The sequence below is a fragment of the Bos indicus x Bos taurus genome, chromosome 10 (genome assembly GCF_003369695.1).
Source record: "Bos indicus x Bos taurus breed Angus x Brahman F1 hybrid chromosome 10, Bos_hybrid_MaternalHap_v2.0, whole genome shotgun sequence".
Lineage (NCBI taxonomy): Eukaryota > Metazoa > Chordata > Mammalia > Artiodactyla > Bovidae > Bos > Bos indicus x Bos taurus.
The window spans coordinates 53,688,946-53,703,122 of NC_040085.1; the positions used below are offsets into that span (position 1 = coordinate 53,688,946).

At 38.8% G+C, this 14,177-nt stretch overlaps 1 protein-coding gene across 1 annotated transcript in view; it reads right to left on the bottom strand.

Annotated features, from left to right (window-relative positions):
* USP8 (ubiquitin specific peptidase 8) overlaps positions 1 to 13,273 on the bottom strand; it is a 51,599-nt gene extending 38,326 nt beyond the window's left edge. The window contains exon 1 of the mRNA XM_027554026.1: positions 13,125 to 13,273. The gene's annotated coding sequence lies outside the window, so the exon portion shown is untranslated. The remainder of the gene's footprint in view (positions 1 to 13,124) is intronic.
* Positions 13,274 to 14,177: the final 904 nt, after the last annotated feature.

Consider the following 14,177-nt stretch of genomic DNA (forward strand, 5'->3'; position numbering starts at 1 on the left):
GAGAGTGACACCACCAGAAAGCAAAAAATAAAAATAAACCAAAAAAAAAAAGAAAAAAAGCAATGCATCACCAAAGCAGCAAAGAGCATCCAATAAAGAAAGAATACGATAGGGATCCCTTGGATTTCCAGATAATAACATTGAGGGTCTTACCTTATAAGAAACATAATGCTACATGTTAAATTCACAAAGGATATATAAGTCATGGCCCCTGATCTCCCAAGATAAACAGTTTAACTGGAGAACATTCCCTAACCCGCTATGCTCAGCACCTCCTCAATCTCTGCTTATGCCCCTAAAGCTGAGTGAAAAAGCATGAATACATACAACATGACACCTTTTGTATGAAGTTTTAAAACAAACTAAAACTAGCAATATATTGCTTAAGGATAAAAATCAGATAAACCTATAAATAAAGGTAGGAACAGTAAACATAAAATTCTATTTCTGGAAATGTGGAGGGTATAATGCACACATGGAGCTTCAGGGGTATCAGTAAAGTCAGGTTTTATTTCTCAAGTTGGGTGGTATATTCACAGATGCTCACAGATGATCATTTTATTTATGTATTTATTTAAGTATAATTGATTTACAGTATTATACACTACAGGTGTACAATACAGTGATTCACAGTTTTTAAAGGTTATATTCCATTTATAGTTATTAGAAAATATTGGCTATATACATCCTCTAGCTTATTTTACATATATTAGTTGGTGTGTCGTGCTGAGTCACTTCAGTCACGTCCAACTCTTTGCGACCTCATGGACTGTAAGCCACCAGCCTCCTCTGTCCATGAGATTCTCCAGGCAAGGATACTGAAGTGGGTTGCCATGCCCTCCTCCAGGGGATCCTCCCAATCCAGGGACAGAACCTGAGTCTCTTACATCTCCCGAATGGGCAGCTTGGTTCTTTTACTACTAGCGCCACCTGGGAAGCCCATAATAGTTGGTACAGATGATCATTTTATTGTAAGGCTTTTATAGCATATAAAATAACATGTAATGTACTTAACATTTTAAAATTTTAGAGAAACCAATTATATTAATATTCTATTAACAATGCAAATGTGAATAAAATATCCAGCTGTATAAAAATATGAAAAGAATACCCAGACAGATGTAAGTTAGAAGTTATGGGTGAAACAAGTAAACGTAAAGTTTATGTTTGTAAGCACTCATTAAAAAGACAAGACAGATTTGGAATAGAGTCTGGTATATATAACATCACTGAACACAGCTTCCACACAGTGTTATGACGGGAAGCAAGAGCACAGCATTAAGGAACAAAGGAATGGAAGTAGACTGTAGATAACTTTTTTAAAATGGCAATGAGAAGGAATATGATGGGATAGAGTAGTGCTTCAGAAACATAATTTCTTCTGAAACATAAGCAACGGTTGAGGAATAATACTTCTGACTAAGGAAAAGCACACTAAGGCCAAGAAACTAAGTTTCCTGGAAGGTGCTCAAGGAAATGGGAGGCCTTAGTGATGCTACAACAGAAGGTGACCGAGGGCAAGGAATGTTGGAGCTTGGACTATTCAGGAAGGCTAGAGGACACAGGGCTTCCCTGGTAGCTCAGCTGGTAAAGAATCGCCTGCAATGTAGGAGACCCCGGTTCAATTCCTGGGTCAGGAAGATTCCCTGGAGAAGGGATAGGCTACCCACTCCAGTATTCTTGGGCTTCCCTAGTGGCTCAGATGGTAAAGAATCTGCCTGCAATACAGGAGACCTGGATTTGATCCCTGGGTTGGGAAGATCCCCTGGAGGAGGGCATGGCAACCCACTCTAGTATTCTTGCCTGGAGAATCCCCATGGACAGAGGAGCCCGGCGGGCTACAGTCCATAGAGGGTCGCAAAGAGTTGGACACAACTGAGCAACTAAGCACAGCAGAGGACAGAAGGTTAAGGGTAATAAAACTTATCCTGATTTTTCTACCCCCACCTAGCTCAGCTAGGATTTTAAGCTTACTCAGTCATAAGAAACATTTGCTCCCCCTGATATAGGCTAACTCTTGAAATACAATTTCCAAAAAGCCCAATGATTTTTCACTGGTAACACTAAGTGTACTAAGATAAGGATTAACGCCAGAGATAAACAGAGTAACTTAGCACCAGTCCGATAGTATCTGTTTTTTCCAACTCTATCCTTTTTCTGGGTCATTAAGTATTAGTGGTATAATCACAGAACACACATTCAAAAAGTCAGGTAGAGTCTATTTTGTTGATTCCTGACAATCAAGTTTCTTGGTTGGGAAAGAGAGCTATTTATTTGAACCTTCTAAGTTGAAGGTGGAGAATATGTCTCAGTCAAATCTGTTTCTCATGATTACCTTAAAAGCTTGGATCTCTGAAAGACAAAGAATATTAAAATGTATATGCTATCTAGGCAACTTAAAATAAAAAACCATTAGCTATTTCAAAGTTAAATTCAATTTGAACATTCACAGATATTCTACCATAGAAGATATTGTGCTCCTAGGAACTCAAAAATTATATGCGATCCATTTCCTCACAAAGTTTAAAAACTAACGTGAAAGAGAAAATATTAAGTAGTGTTAATACAACATGTAACCATAAGTATCAAACTATAAAGTATAAATAATGTACAATAAGAAAAATTAAGAAGATCAAGTATAACTAGAGGGATCTTAGGAAGCATCAGGCAAGGGACTGCATTTATGTGAGTCTTGGTGAGAGAAGGCTTTTTGATAGATGAGCAAGTATGAGGAAAAAGTCAAAAAGTAAAGAATATCTTTGGGAACTAGCCAGGATAGAGAATGCACAAGATTTGCTGGTTAGATTATATTCTTTGCAGCCAAAGATGGAGAAGCACTATACAATCAGCAAAAACAAGACTGGGAGTTGACTGTGGCTCGGATCATGAACTCCTTATTGCCAAATTCAGGCTGAAATTGAAGAAAGTGGAGAAAACCACTAGACCATTCAGGTATGACATACAATGGGAGTAAGAAATAGATTTAAGGGACTAGATCTGATAGACAGAGTGCCTGATAAACTATGGATGGAGGTTCATGACATTGTAAAGGAGACAGGAATCAAGACCATCTCCAGGAAAAAGAAATGCAAAAAAGCAAAATGGCTGTCTGAGGAGGCCTTACAGATAGCTGTGAAAAGAAGGGAAGGAAAAAGCAAAAGAGATAAGGAAAGATATACCCATTTGAATGCAGAGTTCCAAAGAATAGCAAGGAGAGATAAGAAAGCCTTCCTCAGTGATCAATGCAAACAAATAGAGGAAAACATAGAATGGGAAAGACTAGGGATCTCTTCAAGAAAATCAGAGATACCAAGGGAACATTTCAGGCAAAGATGGGCTCAATAAAGGACAGAAATGGTATGGACCTAACAGAAGCAGAAGATATTAAGAAGAGGTGGCAAGAACACACAGAAGAACCGTACAAAAAAAAATCTTCACGACTCAGATAATCACGATGGTGTGATCACTGATCTAGAGCCAGACATCCTGGAATGTTAAGTCAAGTGGGCTTTAGGAAGCATCACTACAAAGCTAGTGGAGGTGATAGAATTCCAGCTGAGCTATTTCAAATCCTGAAAGACAATGCTGTGAAACTGTTGCACTCAATATGCCAGCAAATTTGGAAAACTCAGCAGTGGCCACAGGACTGGAAAAGGCCAGTTTTCATTCCAATCCCAAAGAAAGGCAATGCCAAAGAATGCTCAAACTACCGCACAACTGCACTCATCTCACACACTAGTAAAGTAATGCTCAAAATTCTCCAAGCCAGGCTTCAGCAATACGTGAACTTCCAGATGTTCAAGCTGGTTTTAGAAAAGGCAGAAGAATCAGAGGGCAACTTGCCAACATCCGCTGGATCATGGAAAAAGCAAGAGAGTTCCAGAAACACATCTATTTCTGCTTTAATGACTATGCCAAAGCCTTTTGACTGTGTGGATCACAATAAACTGTAGAAAATTCTGAAAGAGATGGGAATACCAGACCACCTGACCTGCCTCTTGAGAAACCCATATGCAGGTCAGGAAGCAACAGTTAGAACTAGACATGGAACAACAGACTGGTTCCAAATAGGAAAAGGAGTACGTCAAGGCTGTATATTGTCACCTGCTTATTTAACTTCTATGCAGAGTACATCATGAGAAACGCTGGGCTGGAAGAAGCACAAGCTGGAATCAAGATTGCCAGGAGAAATATCAGTAACCTCAGATATGTAGATGATACCACCCTTATGGCAGAAAGTGAAGAACTAAAGAGCTTCTAAATGGAAGTGAAAGAGGAGTGAAAAAGTTGGCTTAAAGCTCAACATTCAAAAAACTAAGATCATGGCATCCGGTCCCATCACTTTATGGCAAACAGACGGGGAAACAATGGACACAGTGGCTGACTTTATTTTTCTGGGCTCCAAAATCACTACAGATGGTGACTGCAGCCATGAAATTAAAAGACACTTGCTCCTTGGAAGGAAAGTTATGACCAACCTAGACAACATATTAAAAAGCAGAGACATTACTTTGCCAACAAAGGTCCATCTAGTCAAGTCTATGGTTTTTCCAGTGGTCATGTATGGATGTGAGATTTGGATTATAAAGAAGGCTGAGCGCAAAAGATTTGATGCTTTTGAACTGTGGTGTTGGAGAAGACTCTTGAGAGTCCCTTGGACTGCAAGGAGATCCAACCCGTCCATCCTTAAGGAGATCACTCCTGGGTGTTCATTGGAGGGACTGATGTTGAAGCTTAAACTCTAATACTTTGGCCACCTGATGAGAAGAGCTGACTCATTTGAAAAGACCCTGATGCTGGGAAAGATTGAGGGCAGGAGGAGAAGGGGAAGACAGAGGATGAGATGGTTGGATGGCATCACCGACTCGATGGACATGGGTTTGGGTGGACTCTCGGAGTTGGTGATGGACAGGGAGGCCTGGTGTGCTGTGGTTCATGGGGTCGCAAAGAGTCGAACACGACTGAGCGACTGAACTGAACTGAAGGCCTGAAAAATAGTCTAGAAACATATAAATGGAAGGCTGTGAATGTCATGTTAAAGCATTTAGTTTTTTTCTAAAGGTAACAGAGAGCTATAAGCAAAGATCTAAGAACAGTTACATGATCCAAACTAACAGTACAAGGTTAGGCTTTAAAAGACTAGAGATAAGGAAGACATTAGTTACACATTATAATGATCCTAAGGAAAGATGATGAAGGTCAGAAGTAGGGCAGCAGAGATGGAATGGAGGAGGCAGATAAACATTAGAGACGCCACAAAGGTGTCTTCTGTGACTGAGACAAATACTTGACAGAACTTGACAACTGATTAGACACTCGGGGGCAAAGTACAGGGATAAGATTGTGAGGACATCAAAGTTTTTAATGAGGGTTTCTAGGAGAAAGATTCTGATTTTTTTAAGTTATCTTTTCTGTCCTTATTTGATTTTTGAGAACAGCTGAAACAAAGAACAACTTTCTCTGATGACATCATCAGAGGATCACAGTTGTTTCCATTTTCATTCATTAAGTTGTAAGTTATACTGTCAAACAGATCCTGAGTGTTAAAAACACATCCAGCATTGCCTCAATTTCTATTTCAGCCTCTACAATCACATATATTTCTGGAGAAGTCAAGGCACAAGGTAAAGGTACTTTTCCCTAATTGAATGAGAAAGCAAAGAAAAATACGAATCCAACTTAAATGCATGTAAACTTTAATGAATTATATTTTTGATAAGTCACTCTGCTGCATTTTGCCATTAAAGAAATTTTAAAAGAGAATGACATAAAATAACTCAAGGCCAGAATAACTGAATGGATTTACAATTTCTTACTTTGGCTGCAATAGTAACAACAAACCCACTGATACTTACAATGGGAATGTTCAATAACTACAGAACTCAAATAATTTTAAAAGCTGCTTGTGTAGCTCTAGAACTAAATACAACATATAACCCAAGAAAACTATGTACACTTCAAAAAAGATTTTAAGTACAAAAAAATGCAATAAATGTATGTAAGAAAAAAGGTCTTCTAAAACAAAAAATAAATGCTTAAGACGTGTAAACCTGACAAACACTAAGGACTCCAGCTTAATCAAACAGCAATGCTCCGAAAATGAAAACCAGGCAGTACTGAAAATGAGTTGATAATAGGGAGAAAATGGAAGGCATATATACCCCGCCTCTTCCCTTTTGACATCTTTCTGATCCTTCCAAAGAGAATTAGCGATTGGATAACTTGAACCACAGAGTAAAGACTAAAAAGTAAAAAAAGTAACAACTGAGGTTTCTGGTCATTCAGACTGGTCAAGATACCTGACCTAGGGCTTCACACCAGTTACTGCCAAGGTTGCTGGCAAGACTGAAAAGAAAGTGAAGTTTGTCTTTGTTGGCCGTCCATCATCTCATCTCCCCCCATTTCTGGCCTTCAGACAGCAATAGTATTCATGAGACATCATCTGACTGTCTTAAATTTCATATAATCCATTCAACACCCTTCCAGTTAAAATGCCCAGACAAGTGAGTATTGATGAAATAATCTGTTTCAAAGAAATACTTGAGGGCTGAACTCTTTCAAGGATTAAATCACTGCTAAAAAACAAAACAAAATTTATAGTATTGTCTGAGTATTTACTCTGTGTCCAGTGACAAGCACAGTGTTTTAAACAATCAATTCAGAAGGTCACAATCATCATAAAAAAAAAACAACACACAACTAAATCCTAAAGAGAAAATATCAGACCATGTCACACATAGTAAGGTTAAGAATTGTTTCATGAAACTTTAGTTTAAAAAAAAAAAGAAAGAAATTTTAGTTTAGTCTATGTGTACCTGTGTATGCACCTACAGAGCACTGGGTAGAAACATGAAATGTATTTCTTACTATAGGTTACAACTGAAAAAAGTGAAGAAGTCCTGCAGAGCAATGCTATACTCCAAGTGTGGTCTACAGACCAGTGCTGGTTGAGGAATTGCTGGTTACCAGTCTGTGATAAAATAAGCTTATAACAGGGAGGCCTGGCGTGCTGCTATTTCATGGGGTTGCAAAGAGTCAGACATGACTGAGCAACTGAACTGAACTGAACTGAAACCAATTAAGCACACTGAATTTTTCATAGTATCAAGACTTTCTTTAGGAGGAGAGCAGTGTACTCATTTATATTCTAGTACAAGCTGCAAGCCTATAATAGAGACTGGCTACTTTGAGTAACTGCTCTAGGGGGATAGAGAATACCACAGGGCTTCTGGTCACAAATATCTTGGTCTAGTTACCAAGACCAAACTAATACTCATTAAATAATAAGCCAACAACTAATTCCTACAATATACATTTATATATATATATATAAATGCACAAATATATTAACTCCATTCATTGGGAAGTAAAAAGGAGGGAAAAATTCAGTGTAACTTGGGGTGAGGGGGGAGCTTCTTCCAGCCCAGACTATACTCTTTTATGCTGATCCTTTGTCCTTCAAAAACCAATTTACGTGAAGTCCCTGGAGGTCCAGTGGTTAAGATTCTACACTTCCAGTGCAGGGGGCACAAGTTCGATCCCTACTTAGGGAACTAAGATCCCACATGCCGCAAGGTGTGGCCAAAACAACAATAGCAACAACTTAAGTTTCACCTCTTCCATCCTTGATGGTCTCAGATCTGGAGTTTATTTCTTGGTCTAAATTCTATACTATTTGTTACCTATTTCATTCTTTCAGTACAGAATTTGGACCAGATGCCAAGTGTAACTACACTTTAAGTTACTCATACGTCATAAGCATGCAGTATCATGATGCTGTGATAAAAGACAGCCACCTGCCCTAAGGACAGGAGTTAGCCATGAAGAGAGTCAGAAAGGAGGGCATGCAGAAGAGGAAATCAACACAAACAAAGACACAAAAAGAGGAATCAGGACAAAAAGAGTAAAGTAGTGAGAAAAATAAAGAATACAATAGGGATTATTAGGAAATAATCAATTAGATCAAGGAATTACACTTATTCGTCTTAACAAGTCATTACTCTAACATGCTAGATCTCTAATAATTACTTCAGTAGTCCTTAGAGTCAATCTTTAATAACTGCTGGCTAGCAATAATAAATTCTATTAGGTAAAGCAAGGGAGTTATATGATGGAGAACTTTTGAAACCACCCAAAATTATCTATATTTAATTCAGCCCACAGTAAGAAGCCAGACCTTCCTTGAAAAGGAAAATAGTACTTCTGGGCAGGTCAAAGTGGGACATGTAAGATAGATGTGAAGGAAACAGAAACAAGGGAATGATACTCTAGAAAAGAATAAGGAGCAGGCCACAGAAGAAAGAACATCAACAGGTAGAAAGATGCTTTGACTGAAACAATGTTTTCTCTCTTAAGTGCATACACACACACACTTTGAAACCCTGAGAAATGGGAACAATGGGACTGCTATTAACAAAACAAAGGAATACTGCAGTTTAAAAAACTGACCAGTTTACAGCAGCATCTCTCAACGTGGGCACTACTCACATGTTGGGCTGAAGAACTCTTTGCTGTGGGGCTGCCCTACACATGGTAGTAGGTTTAGCAGCAGCCCTGGCCTCACCCACTAGATGCCAGTAGTATCCACATCTCTCCAGTTGTGACAACCAGAAATGTTTCCTGACGGACAAATGTCCACGATGGCGGTGGGGGGCAGGGGATGCAAAATTAACCCCATATAAGAACCACTGATTTACAAAAAAAATTTGAACATGTTAAGTATATGAAAAAGAAATAGTATCTAAAAAAAGATGCCCTGATAGAGATGTAAATATGTAATTAGATACCAAGTTTACAGAAAGCCAAATAGATATTAAATCAACTATTAAGATGTTAATGTTAACTTTTATAATCCTTATTGTTTTGGGAGATAACAAAGTATTGACATGAATAGGTTATCTAGGATAGTTTAAATAATTCTATTCTCTTCACTTTTATGTATATTTTAAAACTTCTAAAATAGTTTTAAAAACATAATCATCATTCACACTAGTAACTAATATCAGGAGAATGAATCACTAAGGAAATGATATCTTGTTTCTCTACAGCTGACAAGATACCTTAAGGACTGGAACCTGGAGAATTCCAAAGTTACAAAGTTCTTACACTGCTAAAAAGAAAAACAGAGTCAAATAACTAGCCTTAGTTTTGAAGAGTGACTAAAAACTGGCTTCAATCTGGTAACATTTAGAATACAAAGTGCAGGGCTGGGGGCTAGAGAGAATACAAAGAATATACCTCCTCATGTAGTTCTACCTCTTAAGAGGAAAGGTAAGTACACAATGGTAATACAAAGCAACTACCCTAATATAGGCACTAACATACCACGCCGAAAGTTTCTTGGTTTTATTAAGAAGGATCATTCCTAGAAAATAGACAAGGGTAACTGTTTTACACAATAAATAGGTGTCTTTCTACATATGTAACCTTGCTCCATTTCTTATCTCTTCTCCCTCTTTATCTCTTCAATTTTTCTTAACTGATGCCAAATGGATGAGCTGGGAACCCAACTGTACTTAGTAAGTACCAGAAAAAAAGCTATGGTTTGCAACCCTAGCTGTATATTAGAATCACCCAAGAACTCGAAAAAAATACTCATGCCCAGAATCCATTCCTAAATAGTTCAATTAGAATCTGAGTGAGATTTGAACATAAGATTTTTATAAAGCTCCTCAGGTTAATTCTAACATACACTCAAGACAGAGAACCATGAGCACAAACAATGGATATAAGTATGTTGCTGCTGCTGCTGCTAAGTCGCTTCAGTCGTGTCCGACTCTGTGTGACCCCATAGACAGCAGCCCACCAGGCTCCCCCATCCCTGGGATTCTCCAGGCAAGAACACTGGAGTGGGTTGCCATGTCCTTCTCCAATGCATGAAAGTGAAAAAATAAAGTGAAATCGCTCAGTCGTGTCCCACTCCTAGCGACCCCATGGTCTGCAGCCCACCAGGCTCCTCGGTTCATGGGATTCTCCAGGCAAGAGTACTGGAGTGGGGTGCCATTGCCTTCTCCATAAGGATGTTACTAGAAGCAATAAAACAGTCTGAAGATGACAATTAGTTTTCAGCTGAAATCAACATCTTAAGTTATATCATTCCCAACCTACCAAAAATTATGAGAAATCATTTTTATTTTTAATACTTTATAATTAAAAAGCTAAAGTAAAACCTCCAGGATTCCTATACCCACAGCTTTTCAATCTGTTTGAAATTGATATTATAATGTATAATAATTTCATTTCATGACATTAGAGAGACATCAGGACAAATATCATATATCACTTACACGTGGAATCTAAAATAATGATATAGGTGAACTTATTTACAAAACAGAAATAGATTCATAGACATAGAAAACAAGCTTATGATCACCAAAGGGGAAAGGGAGTAGGGAGGAATAAACTTGGAATTAACAGACACACACTACTATATGTAAAATGAATAAACAATGAGGACCTACTGTATAGCACAGGGAACTATACTCTGTATCTTATAATATCCTATAATGCCAACGAATCTAAAAAAAGAATATATATATATATGACTGAATCACTTTACTGTACACCTAAAACACTGTAAATCAACTATACTTCAATTTAAAAAAAGACATGCAGGTTCACATCATTATTGGTACATTTCAGATAATTTAGTATTATGAAAGACTAAACTGTAATGTGTTAGAAAAGACAAAGTTTAGCTCTCTCAACACTAACTTTATTCACTACGCATGAGTACTGTGTTACTTGAATTAGTATGGTTATAAATATGTAATTCCAAAATAAGTTTAATATAATATTTCATATTTACTAATAAATTCTATATTATGAAAGTACTACAAGTCTTAGTTTCATTTCCACTTACTAGCATATAACTCTGGGCAAATTCCTTAAATCCTCCAATGCCACCAGTGCCATTGCTCAGTTTATTTTCATCTGCAAAATGGAAATAATCCATCTGCTTCTATAAAGTTTTCAAAGGTAGCAAATGAAAAAATTTTTTCAAAAAGTGCTCCAAAAATTATAATGTGCCACGAGACGGCTAAAAAAAATCAGAAGTGTAACTTACTCTGCATCTACTATTATATCTAAATATTAGTCTAACACAACCTTGTCAACAAAATTATGGTATGCTCAAGATGGCCACAAGTTATTATCAGCACTGGCTCCTTCAAAAGTCTATTATCTGGTGGAGGGAGGACTCTAACTGCTCTAATGAACAGAGAATGTTGGAAGTAATGCTGTGCCAATTTCTGGGTCCAAGCTTGAAAAGATTTTAAGAGAAAGCTTCCACTCCTTCAAACACTTGCTCCTGGAACTCAGCCTCCATGCTGTGCTATGTCTAAGACACATGAAAAGGCTATACCACAGGCACTCCTGTCGACATCTCAGCTGAACTCTCAGCCAACAGCAACTGCCATCGATGGGAATGAGCCATCCTGGATGTTCTGCCCAGCTGAGTTTTCAGATGACTCCAATCGTAGCTGGATATCGGACTACAATACAAGAAACCTTCATCGAGAAGCAACCAGCTGAATCCAGCTGGCCCAAGAAACATGAGATAATAAACTGTAGCTTTAAGCTACTTTGTTTTAGAGTGAAGTGTTATATAGCAATAGGCAACTGGGACAATAACCAAGATTAAAACAAAAAAGACTCAATAATGTTTAACTTATTATCACCTCATATTTAATGAACACTTTTTCCCTTTCATCTCTCCAAAAATAAGTATATTTTCATGTTCATAATAAAATATAATGTTCATAATAAAATATAATGCCAGACATTTTATGGAAAAAAATCTGATGTACTGACTCTTCTACTTTACAGAAGCCATCCTGGTTCTTTCCTATTGTGTTCATACTAATAAATAAAAGACCATAACAACTGACAAAGTTCAAGTAAATATATTAAAAAATTAAATTACAGAAAGACATCCTTAAAATATTTTTGTTTTTCTCACTCATTGTTTTCTCAAAAACTACAATTCATACCTATGTGCAATTAGTATGTATTTATGTCATTAGTGACAGGTTGTGTGTTCTTACTATCTAATTTAAAAGATGCACCTAATGTGTCACAAGAAATGGAATACTTATTTCAACATGTTAGAAACATAACACAACCTACCGGAAACCTTTCAGACAGATGAGACCAGTATTCTGGAATCATGACAAATGATCTAAATACATCATGAAAGACATTCAACAATGAATCTTAAACAGAATCTGTTGAAATGCAAAATCTGCTTACATAGCAAAGCCACAGAAAAAGCCTACAAGAGGAACACTTCCCTAACAAAGACCACTGGGCATTTTTCATGGCTGCAGTAGAAAGCATACAAAAATTAGGATGTTTGCAGATTTACAGAGAGTAAAATCTTTATTTTGGCATCCCCTATAGTTGAAACCCTCAGGGCTCTTAACAAGTATTAAATTCCTTAGATTCTGCAACACCTCTGTCTTCAGGTAAATATTTTCTTAGTGATTAAGGGACTTGTTTCAAGGTCACAAAATGAACTGGAGGCAAGAAATAAACCGAGAAGTGTGGCCTGCAGCTTTAGGTATAAATTCAGGGTTCTAATAATTTCCAAGGTGGAGTGGAGGTGAAATTAACTTATCCCACAACTCCAGGAGAGAGGGCACATTTTAGGAAAGAAAAGCTTTTATTTGAGGAAGTCACAGTTTTAACTCTGATGCGCTCATAGTTTCTTTAAACGCAATTTTGAACTTCACTAAAAGCAAGTTTGACTGGATCAGAAGACGGACTGAAAAACACTCTGAGAGGTTGTATTAAGGCCTGGGGATGCAGCTCGACAGCAAGTAAATCCGAGAACGGAGGCAAGAGGAAGGAGGTCAAAGTCGGTCTGACTGTCCAAGAAGATGGAAGAATGGTCAAGGCCACCTTTCGAGACCGGAAAACCTGAACCCACGCGGAACTGGCTGGGCAACCCTAGGTGGACAGCAGGAAAGACTTGAGGTTGGGCCCTTCCTCCAAAAGCCGATTGTCCCACCCCTCTCCGAGGACAGAGCTTGTCTCCCGGGTGATCAGCAGCTGGTGTAAGGTAAGGGGCTTCGCTGCGGTCGGATTCCCAAGGATCAAAGGCCAGGACCCAGCCCCGCACTCACCTTGGAGCCCGGCGCACTTCACTAACGCCGGCCTCCTCGCCAAAGGCCCATCTCCCACCAACTCGAGGAAGAATCGCTATCCGGACGGAAGCCAGCCCAGCTCATCCCCGATTCCCAATTTGCACTGCGTTGCGACGCGTCGCGTATCTGACGTCACGTTGCCCGCGCGCGCCCTTGACTATTTGCTCCTCCCCAGTTCCAGCTCTGCCTGTGGCAGCTTCGCCTGAGGGCCGAGGAGGGCTAAAGAGGACGGTTTGGCTGGACGGTCTGGGTAGCGACCAGGCTACGCTTAGTTGGGGCGAGCTTGTCCGCCCGTCCCCTGCGCCCTGCATTTCTCAGACTTAGTTTCATCACCTAGTATTAACTTTCATCCTGGGCCTTGCAGCGCTGGAGGCAGTGCTGCCTTTAACTCTATGCTTCTTTCTCTTCAAATTGGAGGTTTAAGGCTGACTAGAAAGAGGATGTGAATCTCAAATTTTGGCCAAAAGTTTAACATTCTCCGAAGCCACGCCTCTGGTAAGAGAAGAATGGATACGGTTCTAAAGCATATTATATATGCGCAAACACAGTTAAAAGCCTAGTCTAAAAAAGCAAAAAGAGTGGTCCGAACTTTGTCGTGAGGTGATTCTTTATAGGTAATTGAATGCTCCGATTATATGTAAAATAAAGTAGCTTGGATGGAGTGATAGGCCATGGTCACTTAAGTCCTCAGGGACAATCCAAGCGTCTCATGGATGGAAAAGCTGGAAAGTGGGGTCTGTCTACTAAGTGCGTTAAGTAAAAGGGTGTGCCAAATAGGTGTTCAATAAATTCGTAATGAATAAATGAAAGCAACTAGTCAAATAGTGTTTCACACATAGTAGTCTTTCCATTGGATTTCCCAGGTTGGCTCAGTGGTAAATAATCTGCTTGCCGATGCAGGAGATCTGAGTTTGGTGCCTTGGTCAGGGAGATCCCCTGCAGTAGGAAATGGCAACCCTCTCCAGTATTCTTTCCTGGAAAATTTCAAGGACAGAGGAGCCTGGTGGCCCACAGACCATGAGATCACAAGAA